This window comes from Marmota flaviventris, chromosome 4, assembly GCF_047511675.1.
Source record: "Marmota flaviventris isolate mMarFla1 chromosome 4, mMarFla1.hap1, whole genome shotgun sequence".
NCBI classification, from domain to species: domain Eukaryota; kingdom Metazoa; phylum Chordata; class Mammalia; order Rodentia; family Sciuridae; genus Marmota; species Marmota flaviventris.
In genome coordinates, this window is record NC_092501.1 from 84266380 (window position 1) to 84290293 (window position 23914).

The window sequence follows — 23914 nt, forward strand, 5'->3', positions numbered from 1 at the left end:
TCTTTCTGTGAAGAAGTGGAGATTTTCCAGGAATTCAGATGCCACCTCTTTTTGTTCCTTTTATGGTTCATTCTTGTGCTGTCATATCAACTGTCATGGCGCTATAGCATGTAGATGGATTATAATGAAGTCAGAGGTTTTTTGGGGGGTTACTCTGGCAGCGATCTTAGATGCAATCAATTTCAGCGGCTCACTGGAAGAGGATCTGCTCTATAGGCATCCTGTTCTCAAAGATGAACAAGATCGAAGGGGTTAGCACATCCAGTTGAACTGTCTCCAAAGGCAGATCTGATGTCAGTATGAAGAAGAAAGTGACTAGTTGAGAAAAGGGTAACTTCTGGTTCCCCAATTTTTTTTCAATTTTTAATTTTTTAGTTATAGGTGGGCACAATACCTTTATTTTATTTTTGTATAGTGCTAAGGATCGAACCCAGTGCCTCACTTATGCTAGTCGAGTGTTCTACCTCTGAGCCACAATCCCAGCACCCCCATGTTGTTTTTTTTTTTAAGTTGTAGTTGGATACAATACCTTCACTTTATTTATTTATTTTATGTGGTCCTGAGGATCGAACTCAGTGCCTCGCATGTGCTAGGCGAGCATTCTGCTGCTGAGCCACAACCCCAGTGCCCACCCAAATGATTTTTGACTTGCCATTTTGCATTGGTGTCCAGCTGAGGGTCATGTATTGCATTTGCTTATAACCCTTCAGTCCCTTTGTTGGACAGTGCTCTCACCTTTTCACCTCTGCATTGACTGAACTAGACCTGCCGTAGATACTTTCCACATTTGTCTGATGCTTCTTTATAGTGTAATTTGGTCCTCTATCTGCTGTGCCTTTTGTCAAGGAGGCATTAGATTCAGATCAAGTATTTTAGGAAAGTTCCTGACTACTTGATCTTGAAGAATTGGAAGAGGGTATAATGCTAAGTTGTTCCATTGTGAGTGATTCTCAATTTAATTATGTGAATTATCTTTCCTCGATAAAGGTACATTTTTTCCCTTTGTGCTTAGCAGATACTGTCAGGTGATTTGGGGGCATCAAATTGAATATTCTCATTTCCTAACAATGCATTCATTAATAATCAGTTATTTCATGAGGTATTACAAAATAGTGTTTCTTTAATTTTGTCTTTTTTTTTTTTGGCACTGGGAATCGAACCCTAGGATGCTTTACTACCGTGTTACATCACCAGCCTTTTTTTTTTTTTTTTTTTAAGTGCTTTCACTTGTCAATTGGGAAAATTCCTCTTGAAAAAATCATGGCAAATGCTTAGTTCTTCCTTTTGAATGACTAATTTTCAGAGTAAAGAGGTCTCATAGTCATCTTCAAAAACTTAGTGAGATTTTCATAATCAGTTACAGAAAATGCTCTTAGTGCTCAAAGTATTCTAATCCTGATCAACAGATCCCCTTCAGTTCATTTCATGACTTTTTGATATGCCCCTTGATGTTAGTTTTGAGCATGTCTGTTTTCTGATGTTTTAGATTCATCTTGTACTCTTCTGCCTGGTTTCGGAATCAGTCATTTTCCCAAGGAAACTTAGTTCCTTTTATTGGAAAACCAAACTCTGGGCACTAAATGTGCTCATTGCTATTGGGGTGCCATGGTTTCTAGGTCTGCAATATATAGAGCTAGGGACGATAATATTTTTAAAAATCACAAGTTTATGCAGTATTAATTCACATTATTAACACAGTATATTCTTTGAGCTTTATCTTTTTCCTTATATTGAAAATCTTGGTTTCTCATAGCCTGAAACATTGACATTGTTTTCTTTGTTTTTCAGCATACAAAATATGGTTTTAAAGTTACAATCAGTATCACTAATAATAGAAATAGGATAGAATTTATATTTCCTTGCAGTTCTCCTTGTCTTTACATATACCATAAATAAGGAAGTGCAGTTAGAATATTATATTCAAAAGTTACTTAAATAATTTTTTAACATTATTGATTTGCAACATATTTTGTTTTCAATTTTAATATTTGCCTATTTTCTTTTTCATTTAGTGCATTTCTTAAATAGGTTAAACAGTTACACAGTTCAAAATTCAAATGTACATAGAAAGTTATATGTAGATGTCTTGCTTTTATTACTTTCCCTTCCACCCTGCTTCTTAACTCTACCTCTTCATCCTCTTCACCAGGGATTCATTTTAGTATTGACATATTAACTAAATTATCTTCCATTCCACAAATATACAGTGTCTTTCATTTGTGTCATTTTTAATGTCTTTGAGCAAAATTTTGTAGCATTTAGTGTACAAATCTTTAGTCCCCTTGATTAAATCTGTTCTTAAGTATTCTTTTTGATGCTTTTTAAAATGAAATTCTTAATTTTAAGTTTCTTTTTCAGATTGTCCATTTCTAGTTTATAGATGCACCACTGATTTTTCTGTTTTCATTTTGTACCTGTAACTTTGCTAAATTCAATGCATTAGCTATGACAGTGTTTTAGAACCTTTAAAATTTCCTGTATATAAGAGCATATCATCTGTGAACAGAGATAATTTTACTTTTTTTTTCTCGTTTGGATACCTTTTATTTCTCTTCTTGCTTATTAATTGCTCTTACCAGATCTTCTAGTATAAAATTAAAGTGGTAAAAGAGGGTAGGGCATCCTTGCCTTGTTCTTTTTTTAAAATTTATTTTTTAAAAAATTTTTAGTTGTAGATAAGACACAATACCTTTATTTATTTTTATGTGGTGAACCCAGTGCCTCACTTGTGCTAGGCAAGTGCTCTACCACTGAGCCATAACCCCAGCTCCCTTGTCTTGTTCTTAATCAGTCGTTTACCATGGTGTTAGCTATGGAGTTTTCATATGTGGTCTTTATTATGTTGAGGTAGTTTCCTTCTATGCTTAGTTTGTTGGATGTTTTTATCTTTTTTTAATATTTATATTTTAGTTGTAGTTGGACACAATACCTTCATTTTATTTATTTATTTTATGTGGTCCTGAGGATCGAACTCAGTGCCTTGCATGTGCTAGGCAAGCACTCTACCGCTGAGCCCCAGCCCCAGCCCCTGAATGTTTTTATCTTGAAAGGACATTGAATTTTGTCACATGCTTTTTCTACATTGAGATGATCAAGTGCAGTTCTTTTCTGTCCTTTCTTTTAATGTGGTATATAAAGTTGATTTTCATATGTGAATCACCCTTGCATTTCAGGATTAAATCCCACTTGATCATAGTGTGTAGTCCATTTAATGTATTATTAAATTCAGTTTGCTAAATTTTGTTAAGGATTCTTGCGTAGCATTCCAAAGGGATATTGATCTGTAGTTTTCTTATGTCTTTGTTTGGTTTGGGCCTACTATTCTTTCATGTTGGCATGCTATAGGTTGGCAAACTGGAGGAGAGGTGACCACCATGAAAACCTGACATTTCTGCAAGGAAAAGGGGAAGCTCTCGGCTTCCTTGACTAAATCATTACCTTTCAGTTCATTTTCAATTCATCTTTTGATATGGTTGCCAAAAGTTTGAAACTTAAACAGGCTTTATGAGAAGTTTTAGACTCATTCTACCATTCAAAAGCAAGCATGCAATATTATAAAAGAAATGAAGTTGGAGATATGTTTCACTTGAGTGTGAAACTAGCTGAGTGAGAAACTTATTAAGATTGCCAGATCATCAGATATCATCAGAGGATGTTCCTGTGATAAAGCCATTGACTAAAAAAGTCCAGACCAGTACTCTATTTTTTTTTTTAATTTAATTAGGTATATATGACAGCAAAATGCATTTTGATCCATTGTACACAATTGCAGCACAACTTTTCATTTCTCTGGCTGTACACTATATAGCATCACACCCTATGTGCAGTATTACATGTATCTAGGATAATGATGTCCATATCATTCCACCGTCTTTCCAGCCTCCATGCACCCTCCCCACCCTCCCTCCCCTTTGCCCAAAGTTACTCCATTTTTCTCTTTAATAGAAATATAAAGCAACCACATCTGCAGTGTAAAATTTTCTGAAAACCACATTTTAAAAGTATAAGAAAACTGGTCAAATTGATTTTAATGGTAAATTTTACTTAAGACATTATGTCCAAAATATTATTCCCACAAGTTATCAACATAAAACTATTTGTGATATTCGTTTTTAGTAGTGGGTCTTCAAAATCTGGTATATTTTATACTGACAGCACATCTCAATTTGGAGTCACCACTCTTTAAGTGCTCAACAGGTACATGTGTCTCTGCTCCTGGGCAGCATGGGGGGAGGCAGTTGGACCTCACCTTTCCAGCTCTGTTCCTTACTTCAATTTTTGAGCTTATCAGATGACATTGTCAACTTTTTTGAGCTCTTTTAAAACTAATCCAGCTGTGTACTATGTACAGTTCGTATAAGAAAATTTAAATCCTAATATTTTTAATTTATCTAATAATGTATTCTTTAGAGATAGCAGACATTAGACAGATTGTCAAAAACTGAGTCCTTGGCAAGCCATCTTGGCATTTGAGGAGGGGAAGGAGAACTCTGATGGTAAAGTAGTTGTGGCAGGTGGGGACCTAGGGGAATTGTGCAGGATTTTAGGCTCAGTGGAGCCAGCAGGGGGTAGATTTTTTGAGCAGTTGGTAGATAGGAGAACAAAACATCAAGGAGTTTGGGAACAAACAGACGCTGGCCTTTCTTCCCCTTTGCCTGTCCTTGCTTGAGTACAGGCAGGAGTGTGTTAGTGAGAGTGGGGGTGCAGGGCCAGTGTCTGGGATCTCAGGTGTTCCCATTAGCAGTGGCAACTCACACAAGCCCTTTCCTTGTCTGTATTCCCCTTTACTCCTTCCAAAACATTCATTTAATGTATTGAATGTATGCCCTTAGAAGTACCTGTGCTTTGGGTGTGTTTTAATTTTACATAGATGTCATTGAGCCCCTTTCTGCCTGTTTTTTTTCTGTCCTTGTATTACTCCTCCTATCTTCTACTTGTTCTTTCCTGTATGGCTTTATCCACTTTGGTTTCGACCTCCCATTTCTTTTAGTTGTTTGGCATTTATTGAGCGTCTCATGCAGCCTAGGTGGGTATGTAACAGACATTTTGATCAAGTCTCACAGTAACCCTACAAGGATAACAGTATTTTGCTATTTTTGTAAAGAAACCAACTCAGAGCAGTTAGGTATTGTGCCCACTGTCACACAGCCAGGAATCTGAATTCAGACTTAACTTTTTGGATTCTAAAATCCGCACTCTTCCTGCTGTTTCAAAAGCCATTTTTTTTTTTCTTTTAAGAGAGAGAATTTTTTTAATATTTATTTTTCAGTTTTCGGCGGACATAACATCTTTGTTTGTATGTGGTGCTGAGGATTGAACCCAGGCCGCACGCATGCCAGGTGAGCGCGCTACCACTCGAGCCACATCCCCAGCCCAAAAATCCGTCTTTTTTATTTACTCATCCTCTTTTTAAGTGAAGAAACTATACAAATCAGTTTGACCGTTTCTTAGGATCTATGTAGTCTAGCTCTTTGCAGATTTGATGGTAATCCCAGCTAGCATTTGTTCAGTGCTTTGGGGAGCAGCACTGAGGAGTAGTTGAGTATAGACTCTGGAGACCAGCCAATGTCAGCTCTGCTTTGAGGCATCTGTGGCTTTTGGGAAGTTGGCCAACCCCTCCCTGGAGAAAGAAGTTGGATTCTATGTGGAAGAGTGAGGGAATAGGAAAAAAAAAAAAAAATAGAAGTTTTAAAATTAATTCATTTAACATTTATTTTATGCCTACTATCAGTTATTATTCTAGGAGCTGGGGATATAAAAGAGAACAAAATACAAAATATCCTTGTCCTCAGCAGGCTTACCTTGTAATGGCCAGCAAGTAAGAAGCTAACTGGGAAGAAGGCATGTGATCTTCCCTTGAGGAAAACTGCCATGATGCCCTGCTCTCTGTTGAGTCTTAGAGTCTGTTTCTGACTAACTTTATTGTTCAATTGTTTAAGGATAAGATTTTATTTAAAAAAAATCTTTATTGAGGTATAATTTATATCTTTTAAACCTCACCCATTTTAAGTGTACAATCCAATGATTTTTAGTCAATATCAAGTTGGGGAACTGTTATTGAGCAAGGGCCTGCTTCCCTGTAGAAGCCAATCCTATGGGACTGAGCTTTTGCTTCAAGAAAAAGCTTTATTGCATACCTAATGGATAAAGAGTCCTGGGGATAAAAAGGAGCTCAAATCTGACTCCCCCATCAATTGGTAACATGGGAAGAGAGAGAGGAGAAGTTGCTGTTGACTGGATGAAATGTTGCTTATGATTTTATTAAATGAAGATCTAAGTATCTACAGCACTGGCAGGAACATTAGGTAGGAGGGATATTTAAAATATAAGAGGAAATGGAGTAATAAATAAAAAATTATCAGATCATGGGGGTATATTGGAAATTAGGTAGGGGAATAAGCTGAGAGCTTTTCAGTCCAGATCAGGGATCTGAGCCAGTTGACCATCATGGAGATACCAGTGAAACTTCTGGTTATTGCCTTTGTAGAGCAGAGAATGACACAGGACATAGTTTTCTGGAAGGAGGCTGAAGTTTAAATTTTGTTGTTAGCAATTAACAGAGTTAACCCCCATCATTTTCTCTTTCTTTGCCTGAAGATAATATCAGCCCTACTGGATTCAAGTTAGGTGTCTTGTGTGAAGCACAGAATCATGTTTGGTGCCAAGTACTTGTTATTGAAAAATTATGAGAGCTATTTCATGAACGTTAATTTGGTAGCAGTGTATTCAGGGCTTGGAGGAGAGCCTGTACTTCAGTGTTTCACAAAAGATAGTTCCCCTATCAAGTGTGTCAGAATCACTTAGTGTACTTGTTAAAATGTAGATTCTTGAGCCCAATTCCAAATTGCATGAATCTGAATATTGGAGTAGGTACTGCATTTCAGCATTTCAGCAGGTTCCTGGGTAGTTCTTAGGCATATTTCAGTTTGAGAACCACTGTGACTGGTCAATCTTCAATAAAATATTTTGTTTTTTGTCATTTTTCGCTGCTGTGGTGGCTGAAAAATTATTGCTGTTCTGGCATAAGGAAGTCCTAAGCCAGCTAGAGGAGGCTCATGAAAAGCTTCCTTTTTATTTTTGTATGACTAAGTTAGCTTTGAATGAATGGGTAGGCTTTAGCCAGGTAAATAAAAGTGGAAAGTTATTCAGTTAGGATATATATGAAGGAATAGTAGTACAGGAGTATATGACTTTGGGGTAGAACTCTAAGTAGTTCAAAATGTGGTCATAATGAAGGTGTGACTAGAGAGTACTAAGAGTTGATGGTTGGATGTTATATTAAAGAAGGTAGAAATGTCATTGGATGAGGCCCTTTTTACCTGCTGTGCAAAAATTTCTTCATAAGGCAACTAAACATGAGGAGCCGGAAGTACTTAGTCTCAAATCTATCTCCCTTAGGGTTGGGTTTAGGGGTGTTTATGAGTCAAAGAAGCAGGGAGATGTTAGGAAAGGTGACTGGAAGTGATTGGTGATCTGAGCATAACCAAACTTCCTGACTCTTCATAGGATGCCTGTTCAGAAAGTGGCTGTGCTAGCGTGTTCTGAGAGCAGAGTTTTCAACCCTCTGATCTCAAAAGGTCACCTATCAGACCTGGCAGGCCCAAGTGAAGGGATGTGTTTCAGCTGGCTTGAGATAAACAGAAGCAGCCTCCAAGTTCCTGAAAAACTGTTTAGGTAACCATTAGCATCTTGACCCATACATCAGAGGGCTGTCTGTAGCCAAGCTCATGGAGTGTCTAAAATTGTTGATAAAGACCAGTAACTATTATTTTAGTTTTATAATTATTTTATTTCATTAAAATAATGAAGCCAGGTGTGCAGTGGCTCATGCCTGTAATCCCAGCACCCTAAGGAGGCTAAGACAGGAGGATTGCAAGTTCAAAGTCAACCTCAGCAACTTAGTGAGGCCCTGTCAAAAATAATAAAAAGGTGGGGGATGTTGGATCACTGGTTAAGTTCCTCTGGGTTTATCCCTGCTACCAAAAAAAAAAAAAAAAGGAATTAAAGGTCATTAAATTTGAAAAACTGAATAAGTATATCTGGAGCCTGCATATGGATAGAGAAATATACAGGTTTTTTTTTTTTTTCCTTTGTCCTGAACTAGAAATCTTTTGATGACAGAAAGCTTTTAATTTTTTTTTTTAATGTTTAGCACATACCTAGTACCTTGCAGTAACTTAATAGATAGACTGGATGGATGGATGGATATATAGGTCCATACTTTTCAGGGATTTGTTTTTTCCTAATACCATGTGAAGTTAAAAGAGAAATTAAAAGAACCATGTTAAAATATTGATACAATGCTTTCTCTTCCATATTTAAATACTTTAGGGGCCTTTAGAGTTGGAAGTGAGTTAGGATTTGTAAATTTGTCGATTCTAGATAATAAGACCATAGGACCTTAGTGGGGATTCATAACATTGTTGAGGGCCTCTGTGTCCTTCAACAGAAAAGATTCTACTTTAGCAATCTCTGTGTTCTGTAGCAGTCTCCCAGCACTGAGTGGGGGTGCTTGGGCCAAGGCTCCAGGAGTCAGGCCAGGTGGCACTCTGCCAAATGGTTTCTGAAAATGCACAATGTTAATAAATGTTTGATGGGTCTCCTTCCTATGCAGCTGCTAGAGCCGTGATTTCCCCTTTGGAAGACCTTGTGTTTGGTTCTGTTCTCCTTGATTATTCCCACTGAACGTTGTGACCCAGTTTCTACTCTGCATTGTCATTATCTCCATTTACCCTTTCCCAATGCCTCTCACTCTAAATTCTCCAATTTCAGCATTCATTTTTGAGTTCCCGGGGATTTTGATTTGAACTAATAAAATTGATGGCAGTAGCCCTCCCAGGTCTATATTTTAATGGGTAAATCATAAAAGAAAAGAGAGTAGGCTTTGTTTGATAGAAAAGGATCAGTGGTAGAAGAATGGAACCTGGGGGGCTGGGGTAGGTCACTGGTAGAGTGCTTGGCAGCATGTGCATGTTCACAAAGCCCTGGGTTACATCCCCAGCATGGGGTTTCGGGACAGGGGGTGACGGGAAAGACACACACATCCAGCAATTTATATCTGATTCTTTCTTCATTTAACCCCTTTGCCTGACTACATGCTTGTTTCAGGTGTACTTTATTTGGACAAATTTTTGGTTTCTCTCTGCAGTTAAGTGACATGTGCATTAATTAATAGCAAAGTGGCTAATTTATGAACCAAGTGACCAATTCACATTATTATCCTTCAAGAAATATTTAATAAATGATCTGTGGGTCAAACATTGCTTAAGGCACTACAGATATAATCAGATATAGTAGTTCCTGACTTGGAGAGTCTCATAAGATAGTGGGGCATATAATGCTAGACAGGCATATAATACTTGAAAATTGATAGACTGTGTACATTATTCCACCTGTAACATTTGCTTGTAATGAGCATCATAGGATCACAGGATGCAAGATTTAGCTCTTTCCTATGGGCCAAGTAGGAACATGTAGGAAATAGGAGAAGCAGTGTTAGGTTGAGCTTTAAAACAATGGGTAGAAATTCACCAGTTTCAAGATGGAGAAGGAACATTTAAGATGGAGAGATGGTCAAGCACAAAGGAATGAGATAAATTATGACCAAACCAGGTGCTGCAGGTTCTTGGATAGAGCAGGAGCCCAGCACATCCATGGGTGTGGTGTGGAACACAGGTCAGGAGGGGATGGTGGCCAGACCCTCCAGATTTTATTCTGTTTTATTTGGGTTGAAAGTCTTGGTGAGCTGGAGGATTTTAAATTGTATGTGTATGTTACATAATCAGATTTATATATTAGAGGAAGGAGGATGAATTGGATTGAGCAAGTATCAGTTGCCTCTGGTGCCTTGTCTGGCACCCCTTAACCTTGTTTGCAGTGAGCACTTCATGTGCCTTTGATGTACTCAGCCACTGAAGCTTTTGTTTCAAGGATGTGACTCTCTGCCCTGGGTGTTCTACATAGAACATGCTCAGCTTAGAAGTGGAGGGGATTTAATATTTGCAGGGAGGGGTGCAAGAGGTATAGAAAAAAGCTATATGCCTGGCAGTTTTATGATTCATAAACATTCAGGAAGGAGCAAAACCCAATATAAGGGCGAGTTACTAAGATCACATCTGGGAAACTGGGCCTTGATCCCAACTGGGACCTTCTTAGGTATGTACAGGTTGCCTTTGCTATAGTTTAGTTCTTGAATAGCCCCTAAAGGCCTGTATTGGGAGGTGGTAGGGTGTAGTGGGCGGTCTAGATGATTGGGACATATTTTTGATGGAGATTGTGGGACCGGGACCTCTATCTCTTTTTCTTTCACTTCCTGACTATGAAGTGAGTGGTTTTGCTCTGCCATTGCTTCTGTCATCAGGTGCTACCTCACCACCACTAAAGACCTAAAAGCAATGGGTTTGTCTGGTCATGGACTAGAACTCCTAAAACTGAGTCAAAATAAATCTTTTTGACTTATAAGTTGATCATCCCAGGTATTTGTTATAGTGATGAAAAGCTGATTAACATAGCTTCTCTGAATCATTTATTTAACTTCAGACTTCATCCCTCCCTGTGAGAGTTAAATCTCACAGTGAAGACTGAAATCTTCACCTTTGAGAGCAGTACAAACAGCAAGATGAGGCAGACACACAAGCATGCTCACAGGTTAGGTTCTTGGGTTTTATTCTGTGGGCAGTGGGAAGCCATCAGAAGGTACAGAGCAGTGTGAACTAGAAGACTGAGGAGCCCTGCTGGCATTGGGGGAATTTATTAGCTTTTCCAGTGTTATCCATATCCTTAACTATCCCCCTTGTCCCTCCTTTTAGCCAACTTTTACTTATCCTTCAAGTTTTATCTTAGGCCAATGAATACTTGAACTCAGGAGAACTAACCTGAATACTCAGTAAGAACTGGGCAGTCCATTTGTGATAGACTCCTAGGAATTCAAATAAGCCTGTGTGTCTGTAGTGTACTATACCCATCCCTCTCTCTGTCTCTGTCTTTGCTTCCTGGTTGCCATGAAGTGAGTAACCTTCTTTGTTATGTACTCCTTATTATGATGTTCTGCTTCATTACAGGCCCCCAAACCACAGAGCCAACTGACCATGGATGAAACCCTCAAACTTTGTGAGCCCAAATAAACCTTTCCTCCTTTTAAGTTGTTTATCTCCAGCATTTTGTCACATCAACAGAAACTGAATAATATAGCATTGGACAGAGTACTGAAGATATTTTCCTTCTCAAATACAATATAAGCTCCTTGAGGTATTGAGGCTTAGTTACTCGTTATAGCCTTGGTGGCCTATAGAATTATAATAATCATTGCTGAAAAGAACTGAATGTGACACCTACTAAAAGACAAAATTACAACAACTCTAGTTTTACAGATTTTAATTAAGATTCTAGAATAGGTCAGCAGCCTAGACCAAAATGCCTGAATGATCAAATTGGCAGGATATATTTATAGCTGGGAATAGGAAGTAATGTATAGAAAATGGAAGTGAAGCAGACATCCCAGTTGGTTATAGCTCCTAGCTGTCTTGTTTGAACATAGTTTGAACAGCTGATCACTTGTGATTGGCTGAACAGTTAAATGTCTCTTGTGATTGACTGAGACTCAGCTACTTGTTCCAGAATGGGTTATCATCTGTAACACATCAAGTTTGGTTACAATTTATTCTGTACAGAGGCAGGTCCAGACCAAACTTAACACACTCAGGGGAGTTTATAATTTATTTATGGGTAGGACAAGAGCCACTGAAGAATCTCAGAAGGAGCTGTAAGGGAAATAGAAGACAGATAATAAACTAAATTTATACTTGTGTTATAAATTTATATTGAATGGTAGAAAGTGCTAGTTATTATGAAAAAAATGAGAGTAATAGGGCTTAGGAGGACGGCAGGTGATGGTGGCCTAACTGAGAGGGTAATATGGGAGCAAAGACAGGAAGGAAGTGAGAAGTTAGCATTGGGTTGAAAGGCTGGAGGGCAGGAGCTGCCAGGAATGCCTGAGAAACTGAGTGGGCTGAGAGACACTGGCTTCTGTGTGTCTTTTCTCTTATCCACCTTTCTAGTCTATTTCCAAAATAGGTCAGAAGTGAGCCTTTTAAACTACTAGCCATCTATCCTGAACATATGCTCCAAGAAAACAAGAGATACATAGTTATACTATAATGTAACTCGTTATCTTAGGGCACAGTAGATGCTCAATGAAGATCTGTTGAACAAATGCAAGAATACAGGAAGTTAAGAGGGAAGACTGGGAACAAGAATGATCTGCCATGTAAATGTAAAGGAAAATAAGCACCTAAAAGAACCGCAACTTTGGGAACCTCTCTATGGTGACAGGTCACTATAAAAAAGACAACTTCTGAATAGGAGGTTAATTTTCTATGTAATGGAATTTTCTGTGTAGTGGTTTAGCTTCCACTGGTCACTTCATTTACTTATGAAAGGTTATATTTTCAGGCTTCTGCCCACAGAGTTTATATGAGACCTATTAAACTAAAAACTATAAATATTCTACCAGGTGCCATGTTGCACACCAGTAATCCCAGTGACTTGGGAAGCTGAGGCAGGAGGATTACAAGGTCAAAGCCAGCCTGAGTAACTGTATAAAGAAGTAAAGAAGCTATCTCAAAGTAAAAAATAATGAGGGCTGGGATGTAGCTCAGGTAGAGTGCACCTGGGTTCAATCCCCAGTATTGCAAAAACCACAAAAACAAAATACTTGATTCTTAATTATTTGAATATCTGTTTTATTATCTTTTATTTTTTTCTGATTTCAAAGTATGACCTGTACAAGGTTTGGTTATTCTTCACAGTGGTTTTACTAGCGTCTTTGGAAAATAGATAAAACAAGCTATTCAGAGGATTATCTTAGATTCCTATTCCAGGGGTCAAATGCAGCCAGTGAAAACATCCCCACTTGGAAGTGTAGCTTCACATCCCAAATCAAATAGAGCCTTCACTCTTGGAATGTGGACTGAGCGTGTCTATTTCTTCATAGGTCTATAACTCATCTTGAACATTGGCATGAAAACAAATGAGGACTGGATACTCAAATATTCTTTTGTAAACAGAAATAGCATGCAGATTCTCTAATTTAGGGTTGTAGTGTTTAGTACTCAATTTATAACTTTTGTAGATTTTAATTTATAGATTCAATTTATACTTTTTAGATTTTGTTTATATTTCATAATTATAACTTAATTCATAATTATACTCGTAATTGGATCTTGATAGATTCATTTTGCAATCAGTTTTCTGCCTAGTATCATAGAGAACATGTGTGGAAGATCTCTCATTTTTTTTTTTTTTAGAGAGAGAGAATTTTTTTTAATATTTATTTTTTTAGTTTTCGGCGGACACAACATCTTTGTTTGTATGTGGTGCTGAGGATCGAACCCAGGCCTCACGCATGCCAGGCAAGTGCGCTACCGCTTGAGCCACATCCCCAGCCCATCATTTTTTTAAAGGTGAATGTCATCAAAAAGCCGTTGTCAGGGAGGTATTGGCTAAAACGGAAGCTTTCTAGAGTCTGAGACTCATTTTTGGTGGTAAAGTGCAGTTGTTTGGACAGGAAAAGCCTGCTTTTAGCGATGTCAAATATTTATGCACTTCTTCCAATTCACCCACTAGAATAGGAGTATATTAAAGATAAGCATTTAGACCACAGGGTGAAGTGGAGGTCCCTGATGAAGAACACTACAAATGTACTCACTAGGCAGAAGGCAGAAGACATGTTTTATTCAGTGAAAGCAAAAGTATTACAGTCTCCACTAGTTCAGTAGTCTTTTGCAATTATAGGGATATATTGGAGGATGTGTGTGTGTGTGTGTGTGTGTAGAGGGGGGAGAGATATCTCTATATCCCACATTAGTGAATTTCAAACATTAAGTCCAGTTTTCCTCATAGAAATAAAGCCACACACAGAGAACATAAGATACAAGGTTCACACAATCCCTGCTGGACTGTCAATGCTCAGCACTTGTCACCTGCTCAGCATGTCTACCTGAGCAAATCCTGTATTTCACTCTGCAGACTCTGGGCTGTGGTGATTCTTTCCAGCCATCTAGGTCTTCTACCTGCTATTACTGGCTCCAGAGTAGGATGCAGTTTTTCTAACATTTATTCTTGCATTCTCTGAAACAAATATGCATGCAAGGATTTTACTGCTGTAAAATTTTTTAAATGTTGGAAAAGTTTGTAAATGTTCAAGAAATCTCAAAAGGCCTCCGACTCAGTAGCTGGTGGGCATTCTTTATCTCCAACCTTCAACCTCTCTCCTGCCTCCTGCCTCCTTCCTCCCAAGTGATGGCCTTCTTTCACTGTCCACTAAGAAGATAGAGATGCCATTGGAAAAAGCACCTTCATCCTCTTCCTGTGTTACTTCCTATGGCCAGTTTTCATTGCTCCACTTATCTGGAATTTAGAAAGTGTGACATATGTAGCTGCCCCTCTTTCGTGGAACTTTCTCTGCTTTTGACCTCCAAGTATTACAAACTCCTTTGCTACTATGTGTAGCTTTGGCCCTCTTCTGCTTCCCGTTCCAGGAGGATTGTGGATGGCCACTGGCTGTTATTGTCCCTGGCCTCTAACTGAAGGTCAAGGGTCCATAACCCAGCACAAAGGGAGTTGGTAAATTATCTGAGATTTTCATTTAACATAGGGTAAGAAAGTTCTGCTTTTATTGTGGGAAGTTCCTCAAACAAAGGATTTTTAAGAATTTTAATTGTCCCTGTGGGACCTGGTGGACTCAGCAAGATTTGGGTCATTGGTATGAGGCAATTAGCACTCCAACTGTTGATGTCTGGTGAAACTAAGGTTTTGCTACTTATCGGATTTATAGGATATATTAAGATATCTAATTATTTTTATTTTAAAGAAAGCATCAAACAAATGGGCTAAACATAAGAATCATAAATAAGGGGCTGGGGTTGTGCTCAGTGGTACAGTGCTCGCCTAGCACATGCGAGACCCTGGGTTTGATCCTCATCACCACATATAAATAAAAAAAGTTATTGTCACTAACTACAACTGAAAAATAAATACTTAAAAAAAAGAATTAGGAGCTGGGGTTATGGCTCAACGGTAGAGCGCTCACCTTGCATGTACAAGGCCCTGGGTTCGATTCTCAACACCACATAAAAATAAATAAATAAATAAAGGTATTAAAAAAAAGAATCAGAAATAAGCATAACCAACAAAAAGCAAAGAATAGACAGGAAGTAACTGTAGAGGTAAAACACCACTACTAAATTATTGCAAGAAAAACATTAGAAGAATAAATCAAGAACTCAAAACCTGTTTCTCAGATAAAAATTAATCAAATAGGCAAACTTTCAGAGTACCTACTCAATGGGGAGAAAGACAATGGAAACAAAATGAGAAAAGTGATGTGGCAGCACTGTCATCTCTTGCCCAGGTGACCACAGAACCTCTTTTTTTTTTTTTTCTTTAAAGAGAGGAGAATTTTTTTAATATTCATTTTTCAGTTTTCGGTGGACACAATATCTTTATTTTATTTTTATGTGGTGCTGAGGATCAAACCCAGCGCCCTGCACATGCCAGGCAAGCGCATTACTGCTTGAGCCATATCCCCAGCCCCCACAGAACCTCTTAAAGTAGTCTCCCAGCTGCCTGTCCTGTTCCTTGCCTGCTGGTCTGAGTGTTGATATCCCCTCCAGAGCTATATGATGGAACCAAATACCTGCTGTGACAGTATTAAGAGGCGCTACCTTTGAGAAGTGATTATGTCGTGTGGGCTCTAACCCCATGAATGGGATTAGTGCCCTTATAAAAGAGGCCTGAATGAGTTCCAACACTGCCACCATGTGAAGACACAAGGAAACCACCATCCATGGAGAAAAACCTTTATCAGACCTACTGGTCTTCCCAGCCTCCAGAATTATGAGCAATACATTTCTTTTGTTTATAAATCACCCATCTAAGGTACTCTGTTTAGCAGCCCAAATGGACTAAGACTTCATGTAGTAGCCAGACTCAACATATAGTGGACTTTGGATCCTTCCTCTCCTTGCATAAAATTCTCCAGTATTTTCCTATTACCTTTTGAAAACACCCAGCATCTAACCGTAGCCTGAAGGCATTTGTGATTTTTCTTGTGCCTTCCTTCCTGGTTTCCTTTATGGCATTCTGTATAAGTCAGCTTTGTGTTGCTGTGACCAAAACACCTGACAAAAACAACTAGAGGAGACAAGTTTAATTAGAACATACAGTTTCAGAGGTTCAGCCCATGGTTGGCCAGTTCCATTGGTTTGGGCCTGAAGTAAGGCAAAAATATCATGGTGAGTGTGTGGTGGAAAAAAAGGTGCCCACCTCATGGTAGCAAAGAAGGAGGAGAGGGAGGGAGAGAGAAGGATGGAAGGAGAGAGAAAGGGACCACAGGGAACATGAACCTCTTTCCTGTGCACATCCCCAGTGACCTACTTTCTCCAGCCACGTCTCACCTACCTACAGTTAGTACAGTCAAACTAGAATGCACTAATAAGGTTACAACTCTCATCCAGTCCTTTCACCTCTGAAAGTTCTTGCATTAACACAGCACTTTGTGGATACACCTCATATCCAAACCATGACACCTTCCTCCCCTTTCTTCCTGCCTTTTTTGTTCTGTAACCTGCCATGCTTGCATTGGCTTTGGAGCAATGGCACTGACTGCTCTCCCAATCTGAGAATGTTGGTCCCCAATCATGGCCAGCCTGTTTCCCTGCAAAGATCAGCTCTTGTCTTCTTGGAGAACTTACCTCTGACTACCTCATCTCAGGCAGCCACACTCACTGGTCTCAATTTAAATTTTAACAATCAATTTGTTTACTTCTTCTATGGCACCCTCCACAACTAGGATGTAAATAAACTCTATTAGAATTGGACTTTTCCAGCCATATTCATGACTCTGCTGCCAGCAGCAAAATCAGCCCCAGGCACAGTGATTAAGCCCCTAAAATGTGACATTTCTATACAGATACTTTATTATGAGTGGAAACCAAAAAGTCAAACACACTCAATATTGATTGAACAAAGGGAGAAATGAATAAGTATAGAATAGTTTTAAAAGATTACAAAACAAATAATGCTAATAAATAGAAAAACATTAACTGACATGAGAAACTTGAGTAGACAAGTAATAAACAAATTTTAAATTTTTGATAGACTTTTTTCCACAAAATTCTAGGATAGAACACTGTCTTCAGCCTCATCATTTAACACAGAGGTAAAATCTTATGTAAGTTACAATTTAAATTTAACAGTACTTTTTTTTTTTTTTTTACACAATACCTTTATTTATTTATTTTTATGTGGTGCTGAGGATTGAACCCGGGGCCTCGTGTGTGCTAGCTGAGCCACAACCTCAGCCCCTTAACAGTACTTTTAAAGAATAATTGACTATAGTCATGTAGGACCTTTTACAGGAATGTAAGAATACTGGTTTAAAATATGTTAACAGATCAAATTAATAAAAAGTGTAAAATTCATTTTAGTAGAGCCTAAAGAGGTATTTATGAAGTTTAGGGCTCTTGTCAAGACTATCAGGATCAGAAAAATCTTTAAAATTCTAAGGATATGAAGGTGCACATTTGGAACAAAATATATAATGCTATTAAACAAATCACTTAGTGTGAAATCATAGATGTAGTTCTATAAAATTGGAGGGAAAACCCAAAGATGTCTGCTATCACTATTACTATTTACTGTTGGCTGGAAGTTCTACAAGATGCAATTGAATGCCAACTTGAAATAAAAAGCATAATTATTTAAAAGAAACAATTTATTTAAAATAAAAAAGAAATTGAAAGATGAAAATGTCCAATATTTTTGTATACCTAAAAAACATCAGATAATCAATGGGAAAAGAATTTCATTTGATAATCAGCAAAGTGAATTCAAGACAAATATCAAAAAATTGCTCCCTTATTACTCTATCAGCAAACTGCTGCATATTTTACTTGGTCTGAAACAATGAGCTTTTCATAATTAAGAGGTGGAACTGTAAGAAAATACTATTATTGCCATTGACTGTGCCTTTGTCTTCTTCCCCACTCTGGAAAGTATCACACAAAACCTACCCATGGAGGGTCTGGGAGGGCTGAAGAGCAGGTGTGTGAATGGGGTTGGGCATGTGTGAGTAAGAAGCCTGCAGCACAATCTTTATGCTGTTTGAAGGGTTGCCTGAGAAAAGAATTACCTAAGGAGTCAATGTTAATTGGTGCAAGTTGAATAATTTAAGACCTTTAAGTGTTCCTTTTTGAAAAAAGAAATCAAGAGTTTATTGATCACTGGCAAGAGATGCATCATATGAGGCAATGGAAGGAAAAAGTACAGAGAGGTGCCACCACCCTCTTTCTGAGCAAAGGCAGCTAGGAGATTATGGGTTTGATAGTCCTTATCTTTATAGGAACAGGCATTGCAGATCAGAGAAGAAAAGAGAAACACATACACAGATGCAAAGTTCCATTGCTTCCACCTCACACTTTCTATATTTCCAGTGAAAGAGAGAGGGCTTCTGTCACTAGGGTCAACTTTCCAGCTCCATGGTTCAGATTTCAGATTGCTAGTACAGAATAAATATTTATTATTTGATTAAATGACAAAATGCTTCGCAATGTCTCAGTAGTCCATGTGAGTCTCTGTTGGCCTCAGGTCAAGGTAAAGCTCTCCCAGTCTCTGGTAAAATGAAAAGAAGTACAGTGCAGTGAGTTCCAGTGTGAGGCGATCAGGTTGCAAGGTATCCTCTCAGAATGGATGATCCTTGTTCCTGAGAGCATGCCATATTACATTTTTGTTATTATAATATCTTTTTTTTTAGTTTGTTTGTTGATTACTTAATGAACTTAACTTGCAGTAGCAGAATGCTTCTGTTCAGTCTGCCTAAATCCACTTGTTCTTTTCCTTTGGGCAATCTTACTTTATTTATGGTGATACTGGGGATTGAATCCAGAAGTACTCTACCAGTGAGCTACATTTCCAACCCTTTTTATTTTTTATTTTGAGGCAAGATCTCACAGAATCACTAGTGCTGGCCTTGAACTTGGTATCCTTCTGCCTCAGCCTCCTGAGTAGCTGAGATTACATGTATGTGCCACTGTGTCTGACTCATGAATTCTTATATATATATATATATATTAAAACAATCTACAATGGAATATAGTGGTACTTAGGCCAAAACCAAGACAGAAACTTGCCCTCATCAGAACACACTTTGAGATTCATTAGTTCCTTAGATCTCAGTGTAGGTAAGTTTCAGATTCTTTCTTGAGAGTATGGAGTGGGAGAGAGAGAATGAGTGATTTGGGAATTCTAATGAGCAGAAATGATATAGAAAGATGAGCAGGAGGCCACCAAATGCAACTTTGTCAATGTCCCAACTTTTCAGGCCTCTGAGTGGATGTTAATTGAACTTTGTAAATTCATTCATGTCAATAGAAAAAGTAGTTCTTAAATCATATACACTTTACAGATGTTGAAAAGATCTCAATCCAGAGAGAACTTGGTATCAAATTCTTTGATATTTAAACTTGGGGTGAGTATTTAAAACTTACAAAAAGCCTTATGCAATTGCAGCTGATTTTCTTAGCCAGTGTCCATTTATCCACTGCCTCTCTGCAGCATTGGGCTGTAAGCGTCTGGAGGGTGGGGGCTGATTCTTACTCATCATATGACTCCTGGTACCCAGCACAGTGCCTACCTAGCACATTGCTAGTACAGAATAAATATTTATTATTTGATTAAATGACAAAACGCTTCCCCATGTCTCAGAAGTCCAAGATTTCCTGCCCCAAATTCAGTTCCATCATATGGTGGGATTCCCAAGAAAATAACCTTCTTTGGAGACCAAGACTTTGGGAAATTGTTTCTTTTGATCCCAGTGTTCGGCTATGTCATTAAAAATTATGAGGGCACTGACAGAGGCACTAAACTCCTTCCCCTACCCCCACTATTCTAGGCAGGTCTCTTGAATTCCCCAGCACACCGTCTTTGTTTGCATGGCTGCACCTTTCAACAACTTCCCAGAGCCCTCAGAATAAAACTTCACCCCCTTACCACATATGTAACCTTCCTTGCCAGCTTCTTTCTCGAGTGTAGCACTAGAATGTGATGAAAGGGACATTTGTCTCCCTTAGAAAGACAAAATCAAATACGCCATCGAGACCATGCCATTACCACTTTGCATGTATGAATGCTGGCTTATTGAAAAGGACAGCAATGGGAAATGAAACAGTAGGATGCAGGAAATAAGGGCCATTTCACAGTACCCGTCCCGTGGTCTGGGAAAAGAGCTACAATTATTACTGAGTCGGCCTTGAAGACGGGGGCCTGCATTGTGCTCCTCTGGGTTTCCCACTGAGCTGCCACTCAGATGGCAGCATAATTGGAAGCTGACAACCCCGTTGCCAGGTCAAGTGAGCCTCCAAGGGCCATCTCCACTGAGAAACAGCTGTGGGAAAATGTGGCCGCTGCTCACCAGTATCAGCATCATCTTCACCAGCACATTGGGAGTTAAGCTCTAGAACTCTAAATCCCCTGCAAAGCTCTCAGCATCTGGGATTAGTTGCTGCTGGCGGTGGGTTCATCAGGCAGCCCGAATGCAAAACAGAAGACTCTACTGACTTATCATCCTTTCACGAATGTGGTGTTGTACCGGAGGACAATCTGATTCAAACTCCTTTACTATCATTGCCAATGCAATTTACAATTCAGAAACGTATTCAACTGGGATTACCCAGAAGAAAAGGGAGTAAAATTTGAAACTCCACATGTAAATTGAATCACTGTCTAGTTAATCTTTTATAATTAATGACTCCAGTATAGTCACTGATTATTTCAAAATCCTAAATCCCAAGTCAGAGGTAATTACAATTTGGTAAAAGTCATTATCTGCTTTTGATTCCATTTGTCATCTTAACTGCTGTTTGAAGCATTAAGATTCAGGTGTCATTAGGCTTAGTCTCCACCCCACCCCCATTTTCTATTCGTTAGTCTTCTATAAATGACTTAATATTGTTTTAGCTTAGACTTATCTGACATTTTAGATAATTTTTTTTTTTTTTTGGAGTGGTGCTGAACATGAGACCCAGAGCATCCTCCATACTAGACAAGTGTTCAGTGGATATAGTCCACTGAACTATATTCCCTGCTTCTAAGTAATTTTTAAATTCTAGAATAGTGTTAGGTTTACCAAGGGTTGCAAAGATGCCTTAGAGAATTCCGTATACTTCATACCTCATTTCCCTTACTGTTATCATCTTACATTATTATGGCACATTTGTCACAACTAACATTGGTGCACTGTTATTAACTAAAATATATACTTTAAATCACATCTCATTAGTTTTTTACTACTGTTCTTTTTCCATTCCAAGATCCCATTTGTAAGCATCATGTCCTCCTTTGGGCTGAGTATTTCTCAATCTTTCCTTGCTTCAAATGACCTTGACAGCTTTGAGGAGTACTGGTCAGGAATTTTGAAGACTCTCTCTCCATTGGATTTGTCTGATGTTTGTGTTGTGATACAACTGGGGTTATGAGTTCTTGTGGGGAAGACCTCTCACCATGTCAAAACTACATGCTGGGCTGGGGTTGTAGCTCAGCGGTAGAGCGCTTGTTTAGGACACGTGAGGCACTGGGTTTGATCCTCAGCACCACATTAAAAAAATAAACAAATAAAATAAAGGTATTGTGTCTATTTATAATTTTAAAAAACCCAAATAGTACCTCTATCAACATGACTTATGCTTTTGGACCTTGATCACCTGGCTGAGGTAGTGCTCCTCAGGTTTCTCCACTGTTCAGTTGCTTTTTCTCTCCTTTTCAAATTCTGCCTTTTGTAGGTAAGTTACTGAATCCATCCCAGATGAGGTCATGAGAGTGGGGCCCCTATGATGGCATTAGTGGCTTCCTAAAAAGTCATGGAAGAGCCATAAACTGGCATGCTTGCTTTGTCTCACCATAGGATGCCTTCTGCCATGTTGTGATGCAGCAACCTAGTACCGTGCTCTTGGGCTTCCTAGTAGACCTATGAGCTAAATAAATGTGTTTATTTATGTGTTTATTATGAAACTCGATAGCTTCTTCAGGCTTTTGTGGTACTGGGGATTGAACTTGGGGCACTCTACCACAGAGCTACATCCTCATTTTTTTTTTTTTTTTTTTTGAGACAGGGTCTTGCTAAGTTGCTGGGGCTGTACTTAAATTTGTGATCATCCTGCCTCAGCCTTCTGAGTTCCGGGATTATAGGCATGCAGTTGCTCAGCTAATTCTGTTTTTATAAATTGCCGAGGCTCTGGTATTTTGTTTTAGCAATATTGAACAGATTAAGACAGAAATTCATCTACTATAAAAAATATAAAATGTCTGTGAAGTTTAGACTGTAAGTCAGAAAGAAGGCAAGGTTCTCAGAGTGGCAGGGTAGCTGGTCCCTACGATGTTCCCATCAATCCCTTACTTTCCTGGGCAAGCCAACCGCTTCCCTTTTGAGAGCAGAGTACATTCATCTCATTTCCTTGAGTCTGGGCTGACCTTAGTGTCTTGCTTGACCTATAGCATATGGCAGAAATGACATGCGGAACTTCCAGGTCTAGGTCACTAGAAACTCGATAGCTTCTTCAGGCTTTCCTGGGTCACTCACTCAGAAATGCCAGCTGCCATGGAAGAAGTTTAGAGAATGCCTGAGCCCACCATGCTGCAGAAGCCCCAATACAAGGAGAGGACCTGAGGTGAGCTGCCAGGTAGACAGGGATAGGCAGGGAAGCCTGGGAGGGAAGAGGCCATTGTAGGAGTGGCTCCTCTAGTCCCAGTTCCTAGCTGACATCCATGAGTCAGAGATAGACTGCTCATTGGACCCCTCGCAACTCTGAGCAAAATCAAACTGTGGTTTCCAGTGACTGAGTTTCAGGATAGTCTTGAAACTGTTAAGGAGAAATTATTCTGACATTTGTTAAAAATGTCAAGAAAGTCTTTATTTAACGTTCTTGGATTTGAGGTCAAGGATCTTGAAATTGAGTGGAGGGATTGAACTTAATTTTGAATACAGCAGGGACAAGTGGGGATTTATGGCCAACCTATAGGATGAATGGGCAATTATCAAGAGAAACTAGGTTAGCTAACAAGGCTAACAAGGTGAGGAGGAAAAGGAGCTTGATTGTATATCAAAGACAGTAAATTCTCAATAAAGTAGCTTAGAAGGGCAGGAATATAGCTCAGTGAAAGACTGCAACATTTAGCATGCATGAGGCCCTGGGTTTGATCTCTAGCACAAAAAGAAAGAAAAGAAAAAAGAAAGAGAAAAGTAAAAAGAAAAAAAAAAAGGAGAACTAGCTTAGCAGAATGCTTTGCTATAATTGACAGGCCAGTGATAGAGTCCAGGACAAGGCCTCACTAAAAACAAGGCCTAGAGGAGGTCACTAAAATTCTCTCCAGGAGGAAGTCTTTGTGCTTACACTGCAATAGATAACCAGAGGAAAGACATGAAGGTGGCCAGCATGAACAGCAGTGGGTAGACAAGAACTCTTAGCCTGGCTGTTCCCTGACTCAGCAATTGCTGGGGGAGTGGGTTTCCTTCCTCTGGTCCTGGGAGGATTCTCTACTCAGAAATAATTTATAATTTCAATAAAGTAATAACAGTGATCACTTGTATAAACTGCTTTAGCTGGGTATGTGGTGCCTGGGGGCACATGAGTATTGGTACTGAAAGAACGAGCCCGGTATTGGCACCAAAATAGTTTCGTAGACCAGTGGTACAGAATAGAAGATACAGAGACAACCCACATAAGTAAAGTTATCTCATACCAGCCAAAGGCACCAAAAACATACACTGGAGAAAAAATAGCCTTTTCAACAAATGGTGCTGGGAAAACTGGAAATTCATATGTAGCAAAATGAAATTAAACCCCTCTCTCACCATGCACAAAAA

General features: G+C 38.8%; 1 long non-coding RNA gene across 1 annotated transcript; it reads left to right on the plus strand.

Moving 5' to 3' along the window:
• Nucleotides 1-4404: 4404 nt before the first annotated feature.
• Nucleotides 4405-11140, plus strand: LOC139705443 (uncharacterized). The gene is made up of 2 exons (XR_011707355.1): nucleotides 4405-5339; nucleotides 11061-11140. It is a non-coding gene; the product is annotated as an uncharacterized lncRNA (long non-coding RNA).
• Nucleotides 11141-23914: the final 12774 nt, after the last annotated feature.